At 47.3% G+C, this 16,639-nt stretch overlaps 1 protein-coding gene across 1 annotated transcript in view; it reads right to left on the reverse strand.

The window, feature by feature from the left end:
* scai (suppressor of cancer cell invasion) overlaps window positions 1–16,230 on the reverse strand; it is a 154,734-nt gene extending 138,504 nt beyond the window's left edge. Inside the window, exon 1 of the mRNA XM_073052596.1 lies at window positions 15,896–16,230. The gene's annotated coding sequence lies outside the window, so the exon portion shown is untranslated. The remainder of the gene's footprint in view (window positions 1–15,895) is intronic.
* Between the last annotated feature and the right edge of the window lie 409 nt (window positions 16,231–16,639).

Here is a 16,639-nt window from a genome sequence, read left to right on the forward strand (position 1 = left end):
AGGGAATGTCTTCACTGAGGCAGTGCAAGCATGGAACAATCTGTCAGTTGAAGTGGGAAAGGCAGCTCAATTGTAACATTTAAGAAACATTTGGATAGGTGGGATATAGGCTATGGTCCAAGTGCAGGTCAATGGGAAGAGGCAGAAAACTAATGAGCACAGACTAGATGGGACAAAGGGCCTGTTTCAGTTCAGAAGGACTCTACAACCATCCTTCCTTGCAACTTCAAATAGTATAGGGAAAGGACATCTTCCTGAACTTATTACTAACACCTTTAATCAGAATCAGCTGAATAAAAGAGTAAGCCAGTAGCTATGAAAAGAGAAGCAAAGCAAATATTTGTATATAGTGTAAAAGGCAGTTGTGTGCAACAAATACTAGTCCCTTGTCCAAAGGATAAGGTTAATATTTATAATGCCAGAAAACATACATACAAAACTTAGGAGTTAGTTCAAGTCAAATCAACAATGAGACTTCCACAATTGAGTCATAAACAAGAGAATCTGCAGTTGCTGGAAATCCAAGCAACACAAAGTGCTGAAGGAACTCAGCAGGCCAGGTAGCATCTATGGAAAAGTACAGTTGACATTTCAGGACCAGACCCTTCAGCAGGACTAGAGAAACAGCAGTCCTTCAAAAACGAAAATAACTCACTGCACCATTACTTAACAAATAGCAGTTTAAAGTTAACCAGTATTAGATCAGAGGTCACCCCTTTGATGCCCTGGAAAAATAACCTCATTAAAACAATCTTTGGAGGATTAAATCACCTTTGCTATATTTACATTGATCAGCTCTCATGTATTAGCAATAGTGACATGATATTCCACTAACAGTACCTTCCAAATTCAATATGGTAGCTATCAGCAATTTCACATCTACATCACAAAGTCTAAATTCTTTGTCTTACAAGTTATTATAGGAAGGGAATTCAGTACATGGTAGGTATTAATATTCACTTTTGCTAAATTTGTTTTTACAATTACTCATTTTGACAACAAATACTTTTCCCCCCTCAGCTTCAATAAGTACTCTTGCTGTGGGTGGTAGGCGGACAATCTTTCCACCTTGTCATACCTTCACACAACGAGCTGAGAAACAAGCCTTTGAACAGCTTCAGGAGGAGAAAAGCAAAGTTACTACCCATCACCCACCCATCCTTCACCTGCATTGTCACTGTCACAGCTCTGAACTCTGTTCAACCCATAAGAATCTGATCTAATTTATTCTACAAGGCATGTCCACTAATTCAGCAGAGATCAGATACTAGCATTCTATCTACAGTTCTGCATCTCCCTAGAGACTCATTACACACACCCTCAATTACAGCGCAAATTCCAAACTGTCCAATCCTGAAGCTCTCATGTCCAAGGGTGACTCCATGAAAAAAAGAAACCCCCGCACTAAACTAAAAAAGCACATTAACTTTGCAAAGAAATGGTCCATCTTAAAAAGAAACCAATATTAACCATAAACTACTCTTCAACAATAGCCATAAGTATTAAAACAGGACTTATTTTCTGAGTTCTTTCTGGCAACTTCACAAGGGTGAAACAAAAAAATAACTGAACATTCATATTGCAAACAATGATTAAAGCAGTGTGTATAAACACTTGGTTTGATATCATCAACACTGAGCCCCCAAAGTGACCTGCACCTTGATCATCTGAGGTACACAGGCGTTTCCAATGAGTGGACAGCTGCAAGGCTGAAGGAGTGGGTGGCATCCCAGGGCAGGTACTCAGGATGTGCGCAGATCAACTGGCAGATGTGTTCGCAGACATTTTTAATCTCTCCCTCTACCACTGTAGAGTGCCTTCCTGCTACAAAACATCCATCATTGTCCCTGTACCTAAAAAGACCAAGGTAACCTGTCTGAATGACTGGCATCCTGTCGCACTCACCTCAATAATCAAATGCTTTAAGAGGTAGGTCAAGGATTACATCTGCAGCATGCTACCATCCACAGTGGACACCTACAATTCACCTACCAACACCACCAACTGACAGAGGACACGATAGCCACAGCTCTACACACATTGCCCTTACACATCTGGAGAAGGATGCTCATGTGAGAATGCTGTTTTTAGACTACAGTTCAGCGTTCAACACCATAGTTCCATCCAGACTTAACAAGCTCAGAGACCTCGGCCTTAATCCTGCCTTGTGCAGCTAGATCCCGAACTTCCTGTCAGAATGTACTCCCTCACCTCCGCCCCTCAGGACTGTGTCCTATGCCTCCCCTCTTTACTCTGTATACCCATGCTATGTCGCCACTTACAGCTCCGAACTGCTAATTAAATTTGCTGACAATACTACATTGATTGGCCTGATCTCAAATAAAACCGAGGCAGCCTACAGCAAAGTAGTCATCACCCTGACAGTGGTGTCAAGAAAACAACCTCTCCCTCAATGTCACAAAAACAAGGAGCTGGTTGTGGATTACAGGAGGAATTTAGACAGGCTCACCCCTATTGACATTAGTGGATCTGGGGTTGAGAGGGTGAACAGCTTTAAGTTCCTTAGCATCTATATCACTGAGGATCTCACATGGTCTATACATACCAGCTACGTGGTGAAAATAGCACAGAGCCTCTTTCACCTCAGACAGCTGAAGTTTGGTATGGACCCCCATGAGAATGTGAAGAGGGTAAGGGGTACATGTAGAAGGGGTGGGCGAGGGGGTAAGTGTAGCAAAATATGTAGACAGGACCAGGGAGAGGATACGTCATTGGGGAAGTGTAGGAGAACAGGGAAGAGGTAGCTAAATTAAGGTGCCAGACAGCATGTGGCAACCACAAAGAAGAGGAACCTTGCAACCACAAGACAATGTGTTCGGCAAAGTATTTTGAGCTATATACCTATTTCAAGTATTTTGCTTGCGTCCATACCCATTCCAAGTATTACACTTGCGTCTATGTTTATTCCGAGTGTTTCGCGTGCTTAGCTATGCAATAGCCAATCAATTGATGGATTTGAATCGGTAACTATATTTGCGAATGTAGTACCCTGCTTTTGGGTATAAGTATGACCTTTGTAAACCGACAAATTGGGAGTTGGCTACCTTATGCCTGAAGTGCATGGGGCTGCGAACTCCTCTCTGAATAAAAACCATTTCAGTGGTAATTTCGTGTCTCTGGTGTTTTTCCTCAACTGAGCAAGTTAATAATTTCAGGTTGATAATTTGGCGAGCCGAGCCAGGAGCCAAACGGTTGGCAGTTCGGGGATCCAACGTAAGAGTTCAGCGGGCAGGTACGAGTGGGTTGAGACGGAAGGGCCCTCCGAGAGATTTTTCTCGGTCTCTCTCTCCCACTCTGACTCCACATTCCAACCCCTTCGGCTCCAGCTGACCATCCTACGGTCTCCACGGACCAAACGGAGAACCTCAGTTGGGAGACACTGATAACAGGTGAGATCTGCATAGAGTTTGGGGTTCGAGTCCCCTGGTATAGGAAGCGGGGTTAGAGTCCCTGCGTGGAGTTTGGGGTTGGAAGCTCCGGAGCAATACATATTTAATTTGATTAAGGTCTGGTTCCAACATCTAACTGAAACCACATCCTGCCTTAGAGTGGCTGTTAAGAGCAGAAATCTGCCACGCGAAGGTCAGGAAACTGAAGTGGATACGAGAGTAAGTTACCAAAATGGGCTAGACTCTAGATAAATCAAGACCAAATACCCATTATGGAAAATGTGTAAAGAATTCCCTGAAAATGAGACAGATTTACGGAGACTGAGCGCGCGGATGAATAAGAAGTTGGGGAATGAATTTTGGCCATTGGGGGAACCTGGGATCTTGAGAAGTGTAAGCGAGCAGAGGGACAGGTGTGGTGACAGAATGTCTCACAGAAATGGAAAGATCTAATTACACATCGGTATACCGTGGCCAGCAGACTTAATGAGCGCTCCCACCAGACCTCCTGGGAGGTGAATGCAAAAAAAATAGAAAGATACCCATCAATGATAGTGACAGAAAACCCAGGGGCTGGCCGGTACTGAAGGTCTTATGTGAAATCTACGATGAGCAGCATAGGATTGATGATCATAATGTAAAACTTGGTGATAAAAGGCCAGCACCAGATACGACTGGGCTGCAGACTCCATTTGACCCTAATGAGGACACTGAGGAGGAGGAGCAGCAGGTCCCTTCGCCTGCGGGGGGCTGCGAATCCCGTCCCGCCTGTACCTTCAGAACCTTCCACTCTCCCTGTGCCCTTGACCCATGATCGCCCCCCCATGCACTCCCGACCCCAAGTCCACAGTTCACCAACCCAATTGCAGCCCGTACCCAAGCTAAAACCAGGAAAGGGGACACACAAGGGACTAAACCTGCGACCACTAAGAACCGCATGGCTCATAAATGGACTACAAGACGGAACCTCTATGTGGGTGACGGCCCATTGATAGACCCCCAAGGGGACGAGTTTGACCCCAACTCAGACTTTACCACCTCCAGTGATGATACTGACCCCAAGGATAATCCTGACGCAGCCCTTGCTCGAAAGTACTCTGATTGGCCCTACTCCACCAAAGATCCAGGTAGATCCAAGCCCCCCCCCCCCACCACCCAACAGATGCCAATGCGAGAGGTCCCTAACCCTCGTCACAATCCAGCCCAGGCTGAGGATGCTGTGCAAAATCCCTTGACGGTTTCTGTGCATACCCCCGGAAGCCCAATGAAATGCTGGTAGTGATGCAGAGCACCCCGGACAGAAAGCAGAAGCCGGAGCAATTTATTAAATATTTGCTGAGTACTATTAAGATCTACAGGGCGACCCCAAGGGATCTTTTTTGTTTCCCTGCATCAACCAGTGACGGTCTACTCTTCCCATGCGGTAACTGCCCTTCTAACCATGCACCAACTCAACATCTCACTCAGGCGCAACTCAGCCGCCATGAGATTGCTCTTATCCATAATCCATTGCTGACGTTCACCTATTGTACCACACTTAACCCTACTACCTTTGTGGATCACCCGCCCGACCTTCTATCTGAGCCTCTCCACTCCTGCGTAGAGCGAAACCACTTCCTCATTTCCCCGCGGCCAGACCTACAGGACATTGAATTTGACAATCTGGACCCGATACTTTTTGTTGTCAGCTCATCTTGTCTTCCCGGACGGTGTCCGGCAATCAGGTTATGCCATTGTGACCCCACACACCACCTTGGAGGCGGCAGCCTTCCACCCACCAGTCTCGGCCCAACAGGCTGAACTTTTCACTCTCACTTGTGCATGCATCCTCGCCTCGGGTCAGACAGCAAATATTTACACAGATTCACGCTATGCATTTGGGGTCGTTCACGATTTTGGCACACTATGGGCGCAGCGGGGCTTCCAAACGTCGGCTGGCAAAAGCATTGACAATTTGCTCAAAGCCATCCAGCTCCCCGGTAAGCTTGCTATTATAAAATGTGCCGCCCACTTATCCGATGACTCTCCCATTAGTAAAGGCAATGCCAGAGCAGACCTGGCAGCCAAGCGAGCCTCCTCCTCTAAAACAGTAACTGTGGATTCGGCCCCACGACTTCTGCCTGCCAAGCAGCCGGTTGATAGCCCAGGCATATCCGACATCGCATGATTACAGGGGGACGCCCCTGCGACAGAAATTAATGTTTGGAAGAAACATGGTTGTATTATTAATAACGCAAGGGGCCTCTGGCAGACCCCAGCAGGTCAGACTTGTATTCCTGATACTCTCCTGTCTGTCCTGGTCGACCACCTCCACTCTGACACCCACCTCGGCAAGGAGGGAATGTGTATGTTGTTATTAAAAACATGGTCGTCCCCCAGTTTGAATGAGGCAGCGGAGAGACGGGCAAGGGGTCGCTTAATTTGCCATAAAGTAAACCCAGGTAAATCTGTTAGACGTGATAAAGGGTGTACCCCAACCCCAGCAGGACCGTTTGACACATTACAAATGGACTTTATTGAGTTACCCAAGGTGAATTGTTACAAGTACTGTTTAGTTATAATTGACGTCTTCAGTAAATGGATTGAAGCCTTCCCCACAACAAACAACAAGGCTTCCACGGTAGTGCAAATACTGCTGAAAGAAGTTATTCCTCGTTTTGGTATCCCACAAAGACTCTCATCTGATAACAGTCCGCACTTCATTGGGAAAGTAAACAAAGAACTCTGCAAAATACTAAAGATTGAACACCAATTCCACTGTGCCTATCACCCCCGAGCTGCAGGAATCGTGGAACGTGCAAACGGCATCCTGAAGGATAAACTAACTAAATTGACCCTTGAAACAGGACTAAATTGGCTTAAAGTCCTTCCCCTGGCACTGTATCACATGCACATTACACCTCAAACTGGTACCGGGCAAACTGCTGCTGAAATAGTTTACGGGCGCCCAAATAGAACCCCATGGGGCAGTGACCAAAATCCCCCCGCCAACACAAGTAGATCTACAAATGATGGGCAAGGAATTGCAGTGTTACCTCAAGCATTTAACTTTGTCTCTTAAGTCTCTACACACTCAGGTGTGCCTCAAGACCTGTCCCTGACAGAGAAGGCAAGTGGCGAGTGGCAGGGAGCAGAACCAGGAGATTGAGTGCTAATAAGGAACTGGAATCGACCCAAGCTGGGACCCTGGTGGAAAGGACCGTACCAGGTCCTCCTGCAGACCCTCTCTGCTGTCAAGGTGAAGGGACAAGAACGTTGGATTCATCTGAACGACTGCAAGCGCTGGACCTTGGACCCACTAGAAACTAGATAAATGAAGGGACTGATAAACGGACTTGATTGAACTGTATAGGTCAAAGGTTGAGGGACGGCTGGACGAGAAACCAAAACCCCTAAAGAGATCGAAGGGGGACATTTCAAGGCAGAAAAGGGATTGGGGTTTCCCCAAAGGCCCCACCCTTGGAAGATCCTCCTCGGGGTTTATAAGTAGTAACTATTTCCAAAATGTGCACAAACGACTGTATGGCACTACAACCATCGTTTGCTATCCCCACCCCGCCAGTGTCTCCTCGATCTTTACCATTTTCATGCCAATCAACCCTTCCGATGTGCCCCTGCCAGCAAAACATTGCCTGAGGGAAAGAGGGTGGAACTCACCTATGACTCTTCCACGGCCCCTGTCGCGGACTGCCTATTTCCCCCGTCCATCAGTAAGCGATCAAATCATGGACTCCTTCCACGGATGAGAAAAGATCTCTGGTGGGAGGGGAATCCCAAACCCCCGAAGGGTGACCGAATATATGAGAACTGCTACTTCGGAACAGGGTGGGGATATTCAGACGTGTATGTCTCGAATGACATCACCTGCCTCTCCAAGCCCTGTAGGAAAAGGAAGTGTCACCCCACTAAGGACCCCTTAGGGATATCTTGCTCTTGCCATGAGACACAGTGCCAGCCCCTGACCCAGAGGGTGCAACTCCTTTGTGGGGAGGGGAACCGCACCCATCTCTGGGTCAATGATCATGTATTCCCACTACCTGACTATCGCAGGGGTACCAAACTAGTGTACCCCTCTGCCGGTGTGGGAGAGTGGAGTGATGACAAAAACCTAAAGGGTAAAGGTTGCACTGAGACCATGTATACCCTCCTGGGGTATTTTTTTCTTCTATAGCAGCATTGCTACCAACTTCCTGGAGTACCCTTACCCTTCCTTGGTGGCCTATGGCACCTTCCTCCCCACCGCGGTCCCTTGCCCTGGGACTTGGGGTCCCCTGTCCCCCCCCCCCCCCCATCTGGGAGGTACAAGAGTGAGGTCTCCCAAGAATTTTGTGCAGATTACCAAGTCCTGACCACCCTAACCGCAGGTCAGGTGGCCGAATACGGGGCAGCTGGCTTTTTCTCTTTGGGGGCATCAGGAGCCACTATGGCGGCCCACAATCGGAACTATCTGGCCTGTGGTCTCATGAGCCTTGGGAACGCCACCAGGGGAGCATTAAGACTCATAACTGATGGCCTTAACCAACTGCAGCTCTTCTCCATGCAAAACCGCTATGCACTTGATTACCTCCTCGCCAGGGAGGGTGGGCTCTGTGCTATCGTAAAGGACAAATGCATAATGGGGCTAGATGATGCTACTGCCAACATAACGCTGTATATGAACAAAATAGATGAACAGTTAGGATCCATCAAGGAAGGAACAGGTTGGGCAGGATGGGGGGGACTGGGGACTAAGTGCGTGGAAGGACCGGTTAATCAATGGGGCCATTTACGCGTTGACGGCTATTATAGGGATTTTTGTCTGTATCACCATTGTCAAATGTGTCCTGAACCGCATGATGGCCTCGTTAGGGGACCTGCTGCTGGCTAAGCCACTGATGGTAGTACGGGCAACCGTCGAGGCCACCAAACTCCTCGAACCTGCACCAGAGGATTTTCACGATATTGATGAATGATCATTTCATGATCACAGGAGGGAATGAGAATGTGAAGAGGGTAAGGGGTACGTGTAGAAGGGGTGGGCGAGGGGTAAGTGTAGCAAAATATGTAGACAGGACCAGGGAGAGGATACGTCATTGGGAAAGTGTAGGAGAACAGGGAAGAGGTAGCTATATTAAGGTGCCAGACAGCATGTGGCAATCACAAAGAAGAGGAACCTTGCGACCACAAGACAATGTGTTCGGCAAAGTATTTTGAGCTATATACCTATTTCGAGTGTTTTGCTTGCGTCCATACCCATTCCAAGTATTACACTTGCGTCTATGCTTATTCCGAGTGTTTTGCGTGCTTAGCTATGCAATAGCCAATCAATTGATGGATTTGAATCTGTAACCATATTTGCGAATGTAGTACCCTGCTTTTGGGTTTAAGTATGACCTTTGTAAACCGACAAATTGGGAGTTGGCTACCTTACGCCCTAAGTGCATGGGGCTGCGAACTCCTCTCTGAATAAAAACCGTTTCAGAGGTAATTTCGTGTCTCTGGTGTTTTTCTTCAACTGAGCAGGTTAATAATTTCAGGTTGACACCCAAATCCCAAGAACATTCTACAGGGGCACAATTGAGACCATCCTGACTGGCTGCATCACTGCCTGGTATGGGAACTGTACTTCCCTTAATCACAGAACTCTGCAGAGAGTGGTATGGACAGCCCAGCACATCTGTAGTTGTGAACTTCCCACTATTCAGGACATTTACAAAGACAGCTGTGTAAAAAGGGCCCAAAGGATCATTGGGGACCCCAGTCACCTCAACCACAAACTGACCCAGCTCCCACCATCTGGGATACAGTACCACAGCATAAAAGCCAGGACCAACAGGCTCTGGGACAGCTTCCACCAGGCCATCAGACTGATTAATTCATGCTGATACAAATGTATTTCTATGTTATATTGACTGTCTTGTTGTACATACTATTTATTAAAAATTACTATAAATTGCACATTGCACACTTAGATGGAGATGTAACGCAAATATATTTACTCCTTATAAGAATGCAAGTAATAAAGTCAATTCAATAACTGATAAAACTGCAACTGACTACCAATTAATAATGCAAGTAGCCTTGGAGTCCACTCCATCAACAGTAACTTCTAACTGAAGCACCATGTTCCTACTTCATCTCTATATACCTCATTCTTCAATATTCAGAAATCTAGTTTTCTCTCCATTTTAAATAAAATCAAGCCTCCATTACACTGAATTCACCACCCTTGGAGAGGTTTCTCTCAAATCCTAAATGACCTACTCCTTATTCCAACACTAGCCCTTAGTTCTAGACTCCTTTTCCAAGGAAAGTATCCTTTGAGAATTCATTGTTTCAACAGTCACATCTGGAGAACAGAGACCAAGCCTACTTGATGCAACAGTCCTGCACTCCAAAGAAACAACTGAGTGAAACTACCTGCTAATTGTACTTTTTAAATACTTTTCTTTGAATAAAAGAATTATATACAGTTCTCCAGATATAGTCCCATCAGGACTCACTACAATTTCAGCAAGACACCCTTACCCTTCTTGAACTGAATTTATTTAAATTTTACATCCATCCCAAAATGTGAGGAAGTAAAAAAATCTCTGCATTATGACTCCGTCGCAAGGTACAGACATGTGAATTTATAAGCCTAATGGCTTGTAGAAAGCTGTCCATAGCCTGCTGGTCCTGGCTTTAATGCTGCAGTACAGTGGGCCAGACAGAAGCAGCTGAAACAGTTTATGGTTGGGGTGACTGGTGCCCTCAATGATCTTCCAGGCCTTTATGCACCCCCTGTTTCAGTAATATCCTCAATGGAAGGAAGTTCACATCCACAAATGCACTGGGCAGTCCATACTACTCTCTGCAATGGCCAGCAATCAAAGCTCTGTACCAGGTGGTAATACAGGCAGTCAGGATGCTCTCAATGGTGCCCGTGTAGAAGGCATAAGGATATGGGAGCCCATGCCAAACTTCTTCAGCCGCCTGAGGTGGAAGAGACACTGTTGTGCTTTTTTTGCCACACAGCCGGTTTGTACAGTCCAGGTGAGATCTTTGGTGATGTGTATACCAAGGAAATTGAAACTATTCACCCTCTCAACTGCATTCCCACTGATATTGATCAGGGCAAGCCTGTATCTGTTCCTCATATAATCCACAATTAGCTCTTGTTTTTTGACATTGATGGAGAGGTTGTTATCTTGGCACCACTGTGTCAGGGTGTTAATCTCTTCTCTGTAGGCTGTCTCGTCACTGCTAGAAATACAACGAATTAATGTCATGTTATCTGCAAATTTGATCAGCAGATTGGAGCCGTGTGTGGAAGCAGAGTCATGGGTGTAAAGGGAGTAGAGGGGAGGACTCAGGACACAACCCCGGGGGGGGGGGGGGGGGTGGGAGGGGAGAGACCTTTGTTGATGGTCAGAGGGGCAGAGGTGAGGGAGCCTATCCCCACCACTTTTTGGCGATCCGATACGGTTCAGAATCCAGCTGCACAAGGCAGGGTGTAGGCTGAAATCCCTGAGCTTCCTGTCACATCTGAAGGGAATTATGTGATCAGAGCAAAATGCCTTTTCAGCTATGTTAGCTCTCAGTGATTATATAGAGGAACACCCTGATCCCCTTGAACACCAACGTTTCCTAGTTTGGTTGGGTTGAGTTGTTCTGATCTTACAAACGTTTCATCACCACGCAAGGAGACATCGTCAGTGCACTGCGGATTGTGGTGTCCCCTAAACTGGTCTTTATGTGGCGACCCACTTCCCAGTGCACTCGAACCGGCTCACAAAGCGGCGCGCGCCGGCATTGAGGCCAATCCCAAAAAGGGCACCAAGCCTGCTTCACCAGCAAGGGGAAAAGCCTGCACGCGGGATGGGACTGTGAATACGCACCCCCTACAGCATTCCCACCCGGGGAGGGCGGGATCAGGAAGGCTTTAAAGCGAGGCCGCGAAGTTTGAATAAACCCCTTTTGCAACTGCAGCTCACCGACTCTGTGTCGTTTGCGTGTAGCACACCGCTACAATTGGTGACCCTGACGCTGATCTCAGCTCTGGTGTCGACCAAAAAGCAGCGTCCCGACCACTTGTCCCAGACATACAGGAGGCTATCCCGATGGCCAGCCACCGTAGCCATCAGCGGCGGCTGGCCCTGGCGTTTCCCGGGAACCTGCAGGGCAGGTTCTGCGCCCCACCACTGGTTGTAGAAGCACCATTGTTCGTTGGCCTCCTCAACCCTGCCTCTGGGGTTAGCTGGCTCTGCGGCCGGGCCTGGTCTGGTTTGCTGCTGGGAGCGTGGCCTGGTGATCTGTGCGACAGACGCCCCACTCTCTTTCTTGGCTTTCCACAGCACGTCCGCCCGGGCCGTCACCCTCCGGGGGTTGCTGAAATCCGCGTCGGACAGCAGCAGGCATATGTCCTCGGGCAGCTGCTCCAGGAATGCCTGCTCAAACATGAGGGAGGGCTTGTGACCGCCAGCCAGGGAGAGCAGCTCGTTCATCAAAGCCAACGGCGGCTTGTCTCCCAAATCATCCAGGTGCAGTAAGCTGGCAGCGCGCTCACGCCGTGAGAGTCCGAAAGTCCTTATGAGCAAGGCTTTGAATTCTGTGTATTTACCGTCCGCTGGGGGCAACTGTATGAACTCCTCAACCTGGGCCGCTGTTTCCTGGTCGAGGGAGCTCACCACGTAGTAGTAACGTGTGGCATCCGAGGTTATCTGCCGAATGTGGAATTGGGCTTCTGCTTGCTGGAACCATAGATGAGGTCGCAGCGCCCAGAAGCTTGGCAGTTTTAACGAAACTGCATGAACAGATGCGACGTTGTTCATCTTCAGCCTGTGGTCAGCTATGGCCAGCCTTTTGGGGACACAGCTGCACCACACAACTGCTTACCACCCACAGTCCAACGGACTGGTGGAGCATTTCCACCGTCACCTGAAGTCGGCTCTCATGGCCCGCCTCAAAGGGCCTAACTGGGTGGACGAGCTTCCCTGGGTCCTGCTCGGAATTCGCACGGCGCCCAAAGAAGATCTGGACACCTCATCGGCCGAGTTGGTGTACGGCGCACCCCTGGTCGTCCCAGGAGAGTTCATACCAGCCCCAAGGGGGCAAGAGGAAGAACCCACAGCAGTCCTGGGCAGACTACACGAGAGGCTCGGTAACCTGGCCCCCATACCCACTTCGCAGCATGGGCAGAACCCGACCTGCGTACCCAAAAACCTGCAAAACTAAGTTCGTTTTTGTATGACGGGGTGGACATCGGGCACCGCTACAGCGGCCCTACAAGGGGCCGTTTACTGTGATCAGAAACAACGGGTCCACATTCGTGCTGGAATGTTTTCACGGTGGACTGACTCAAACCGGCCCATGTGGACTTGGCACAGCCGGTAGAGATTCAGGCACCACGGCGCAGAGGCAGACCTCCCAAACAGAGTCCGACCAAGACTGAGGACATTGGTGGGGGTGTATCACCAGTTCTTGGGGGGGGGGGGGGGTGGGTTATGTGGCAACCCACTTCCCAGCGCACTCAAACCAGCTCACAAAGCGGCGCGCGCCGGCATTGAGGCCAATCCCAAAAAGGGCACCAAGCCTGCTTCACCAGCAAGGGGAAAAGCCTGCACGCGGGATGGGACTGTGAATACGCACCCCCTACAGCATTCCCGCCCTGGGAGGGCGGTATCAGAAAGGCTTTAAAGCGAGGCCGTGAAGTTTGAATAAACCCCTTTTGTAACTGCAGCTCACCGACTCCGTGTCGTTATTGCAGCGCAGCGTGTAGCACACCGCTACATTTATATACTTTTTGGAAACGCAACTGCGATGTGTACAGGAAATCTGATGGGCTGTGTGGTGAACTTCATGCATTGTGGGCCAAGTTCATGACCACATTGGTTCAGAAATAAGATCAAGGTCTACGTTTACAGAATTGTTGCTATACAAGAATCTCACCTGTGTAAATACAACCTCTATGCCTGGAATCCACATTTGGATCTTTTATTGTATCTTAGCTTATTTCCTACAAATTATATAATAGTATTATAAAATTCCTTCATCCTAGCCACAGCCTGTGCATTTCAACCCATCAATAAAATTTCCAAATCTACCACATTCATCTGCCTCCTGCAAATTTATGTTTTCTACTATAGATTGAAAACCCTGGTTTCAGATTTAATTACACCACATTCAACCAATCTTAAAATTCTTTCATAATGGCCATTCCTCCCCCCCCCAGCTCCTTTGCAAAACTATTAGTGAACCCTTTCTTAGTGCACAGCACTAGATACAAAATAGCTTGCTTCCCAGCCAGTCCCAACACACCAATCTAGAAATCCATCTCATATTGTAAAAACTACATTGACATAGCCATTAAAAATCCCAGCATTTTACATTCAATTAAATCATAAATCAGAGACAATATTGGCAATGATATCATTTTTTCCTGAATCATTTGGAGCATCAGCATTCATAAAAACATAAAGATATCCTCCTGCTGGACAAGCAAATGGAAGGCAATTTCACCACTGATATTACTACATAAACAGGGCTCTTATAAACAAGAATAAATCCATTACAGTCTTATCAATAGGTAGTTATAATTCTAGGAATATTCATGTCATGTCCAGCTTAGAGAAAACTGAAGATACTTGTTGAAATAGATTTAAGTCAGGCTATTCAATTGAAAACTTGTAAAATTATATGCTCATTGCCCTCATCTAATCTGTAGTAATGAATAATCAACATGATCATTTCTCACATCCACTTACTATTTGCTCCACAGTCAAAATCCCCAGTTGAGGCTTGTGGAAATAATTCCACAATTCCTACTGGACCTCCACCACCATTCATAGAACATGCTACATTTCTGATGAGATACTGAAGCAAAAAAGTCATCTACCTGAAGGCTCAATGGCACAGTTGAAATGAGTGTGGGAAAGTTCCCCCCCAGTGCTCCCAAAATAAACACCAAAACAAATCTGTCACGTGCTGGTTTGTAGGACTCTGGCACAAATTGATGCTGTATTTTCATAATTACCATAACACCTTTAACAATATAGAAAATCACAGGCTGATAAGTCATTTGGGTAGATGATTAAAAGCTTTATACAAGTTTTAACAAGTAACAGTGTAATACAGAAACAACTGAATGAATGGAAAACTACAAAACAAATAGCAAATACAAAGCAAAAAAAAAGAAATAAAGTAACAATAATGTTCAAAGTTGGAATACCAGAACTTGGGACAGCTGAAGACATTGGTGCCAATGATGGAACAAGAATGTTCAAATAGCTCCAAAATGCAAAGCTCCAATTAAGGTGATTTAAAGTTTAAGAAATTTGGAAAAGGGAAAGTTGACATGTGAAAACACAACAGAATTTCAAGTGATACATTGCTGAATCAGGAACCAATGTTGGTAACTAAACCATGAGTGAAGAATATAACCCCAGGCAAATTAGAACACAGCATAGTTTTTTAAATGACACTGAATTTAAGGAAAGCAGAACAAGGTGGGCTTTACACAAATAGCAGGATGAGCAATGTACTTCGTTGAAGGGAGCCAACAATGCAATTTTTTCCCCAATGTTCAGAAAGGAAATGTCAGCAAGTAATATGAAAATGTGGATGTATAGGATTGCAAATGTACATGTGGACACAGGTAATGTGTATTTTGGTGGTTCTAGAGGATAAAAGATATAGGCTTAGATAAGGATCAAATGGAAATAATTCAAACAGATATCTGATTTGCATAGACAAATTGGGTTAAAAGGTCTTCTTCCATGTATAACTACAACATACAAATGAGAGATAGCAAGTTCCAAGGACAGATACTCGAGGGGGATGCAGAAAGGGAAGAGAAAAGCAGTAGAGAAATTGAGAAAATTATAGGTGAAATAATAAATTAAGAGCAAAATACATGCGGAGCAGTAGATAGCATAGCTGCACATCAAAGCTGCAAACAAGCAGAGGAAGATTACTTCTACTGTTAAGTCATAAAGGACGCTGCAAATGACTTTGATAATATCTACTCCAACAATGTGATGAAGGCAAAAAAGCTGACTAGAAGGATTCAGACATGGCTTCCAAGAAAAATGGGTCAAAATTAGAAGGGAGCGTCAAGTTATAAAAAAAAACGGGGCTGAAAAGGGCTGGAGACACACAGTGGAGGAACTCAGCAGGCCATGAGTACAATCGACGTTTCGTGCTGAGACCTTTCATTAGGACTGGAAAGGAGTAAGGGAAGAGAGGATGACTACAACTCGCTTTGAGACAACCAACAAGATCTGAAAGGACGCTTAAAAAAGTGCAACCAGAATGAGTGCAGAGCACAATAACAAGCGTGTAAGGAACCATAAAACGTGACTCTGTCACATGGGAATTACCGTGTTGTCGACTCTACACGTTATCTGTATTTATCTCACACACATGCAGGTGGGAAAAGGGGCGGTCGCATGCACAGGCGGCTGCAGCAACTCCCGGCGAAGCGCGCAGCCACCTGCCCTCAGCGTGCTCGCCGGTGCCGGACTCACCTCACACGCGCCGGCCCGCGGCCTACCCCCGGCACGGACCGGACAGCCGACCGTTCACCACACGACAGGCTTGAACCGGCTGCCTTTAGCAGCCCACCGCGCCCCCTCCCCACTCGTCTCCACCTGGGGGTTCGGCACAACGGGGCTCGGTCTCCGGCTCTGTTCCGCCCTTCGCCCCTTCCGTCGGTGCGCACTGCCTCGGGAGGTCGAGCACCAAGATCACGCCGTTTATTTCACCCCAAGCGCCGCCAATATCAACCGCCAAGCCCGCGCGACTACCATAAAGCCCGACCGCCTCTTAGTACGCGCTGCTCGCACTAGCTTGATGCCTCGGCACCGCCCCTCGCCGATCTCTGCGTACCCATTGGCCCATGCCTACGACTAAACCCGCCCATTCCAGGCGTCCTTTCGCCCCTTTCGACCAGGCGGACGTCTCTCCCTTGACGTCACGGAGGGCGGGCATGTCCTCGTCGCTTTTGGTTCGGTTGACTCCGGCGTTGAGGCTGGGGTGCAGAGTGCTTGGAAACCTTCAGCCAATCAGAGGCGGACGGCCGTGAACGCCGCCGAGTGAGACGTCGTTTATTAAATGTGCAGAGCCGATGTTCATCTATTTACTCATTTCACAGCCCCCCCTTATGTAACGCGTTGCAAAGATGCACAAATAGAATTCTACCAGAAGACCTTGCAATTGCAATGCGACATATCTAGAATTGTAAGCTTCACCCTGCCAAATATATGAATTCT

Source organism: Hemitrygon akajei, chromosome 7 (genome assembly GCF_048418815.1).
Source record: "Hemitrygon akajei chromosome 7, sHemAka1.3, whole genome shotgun sequence".
Classification (NCBI taxonomy): domain Eukaryota; kingdom Metazoa; phylum Chordata; class Chondrichthyes; order Myliobatiformes; family Dasyatidae; genus Hemitrygon; species Hemitrygon akajei.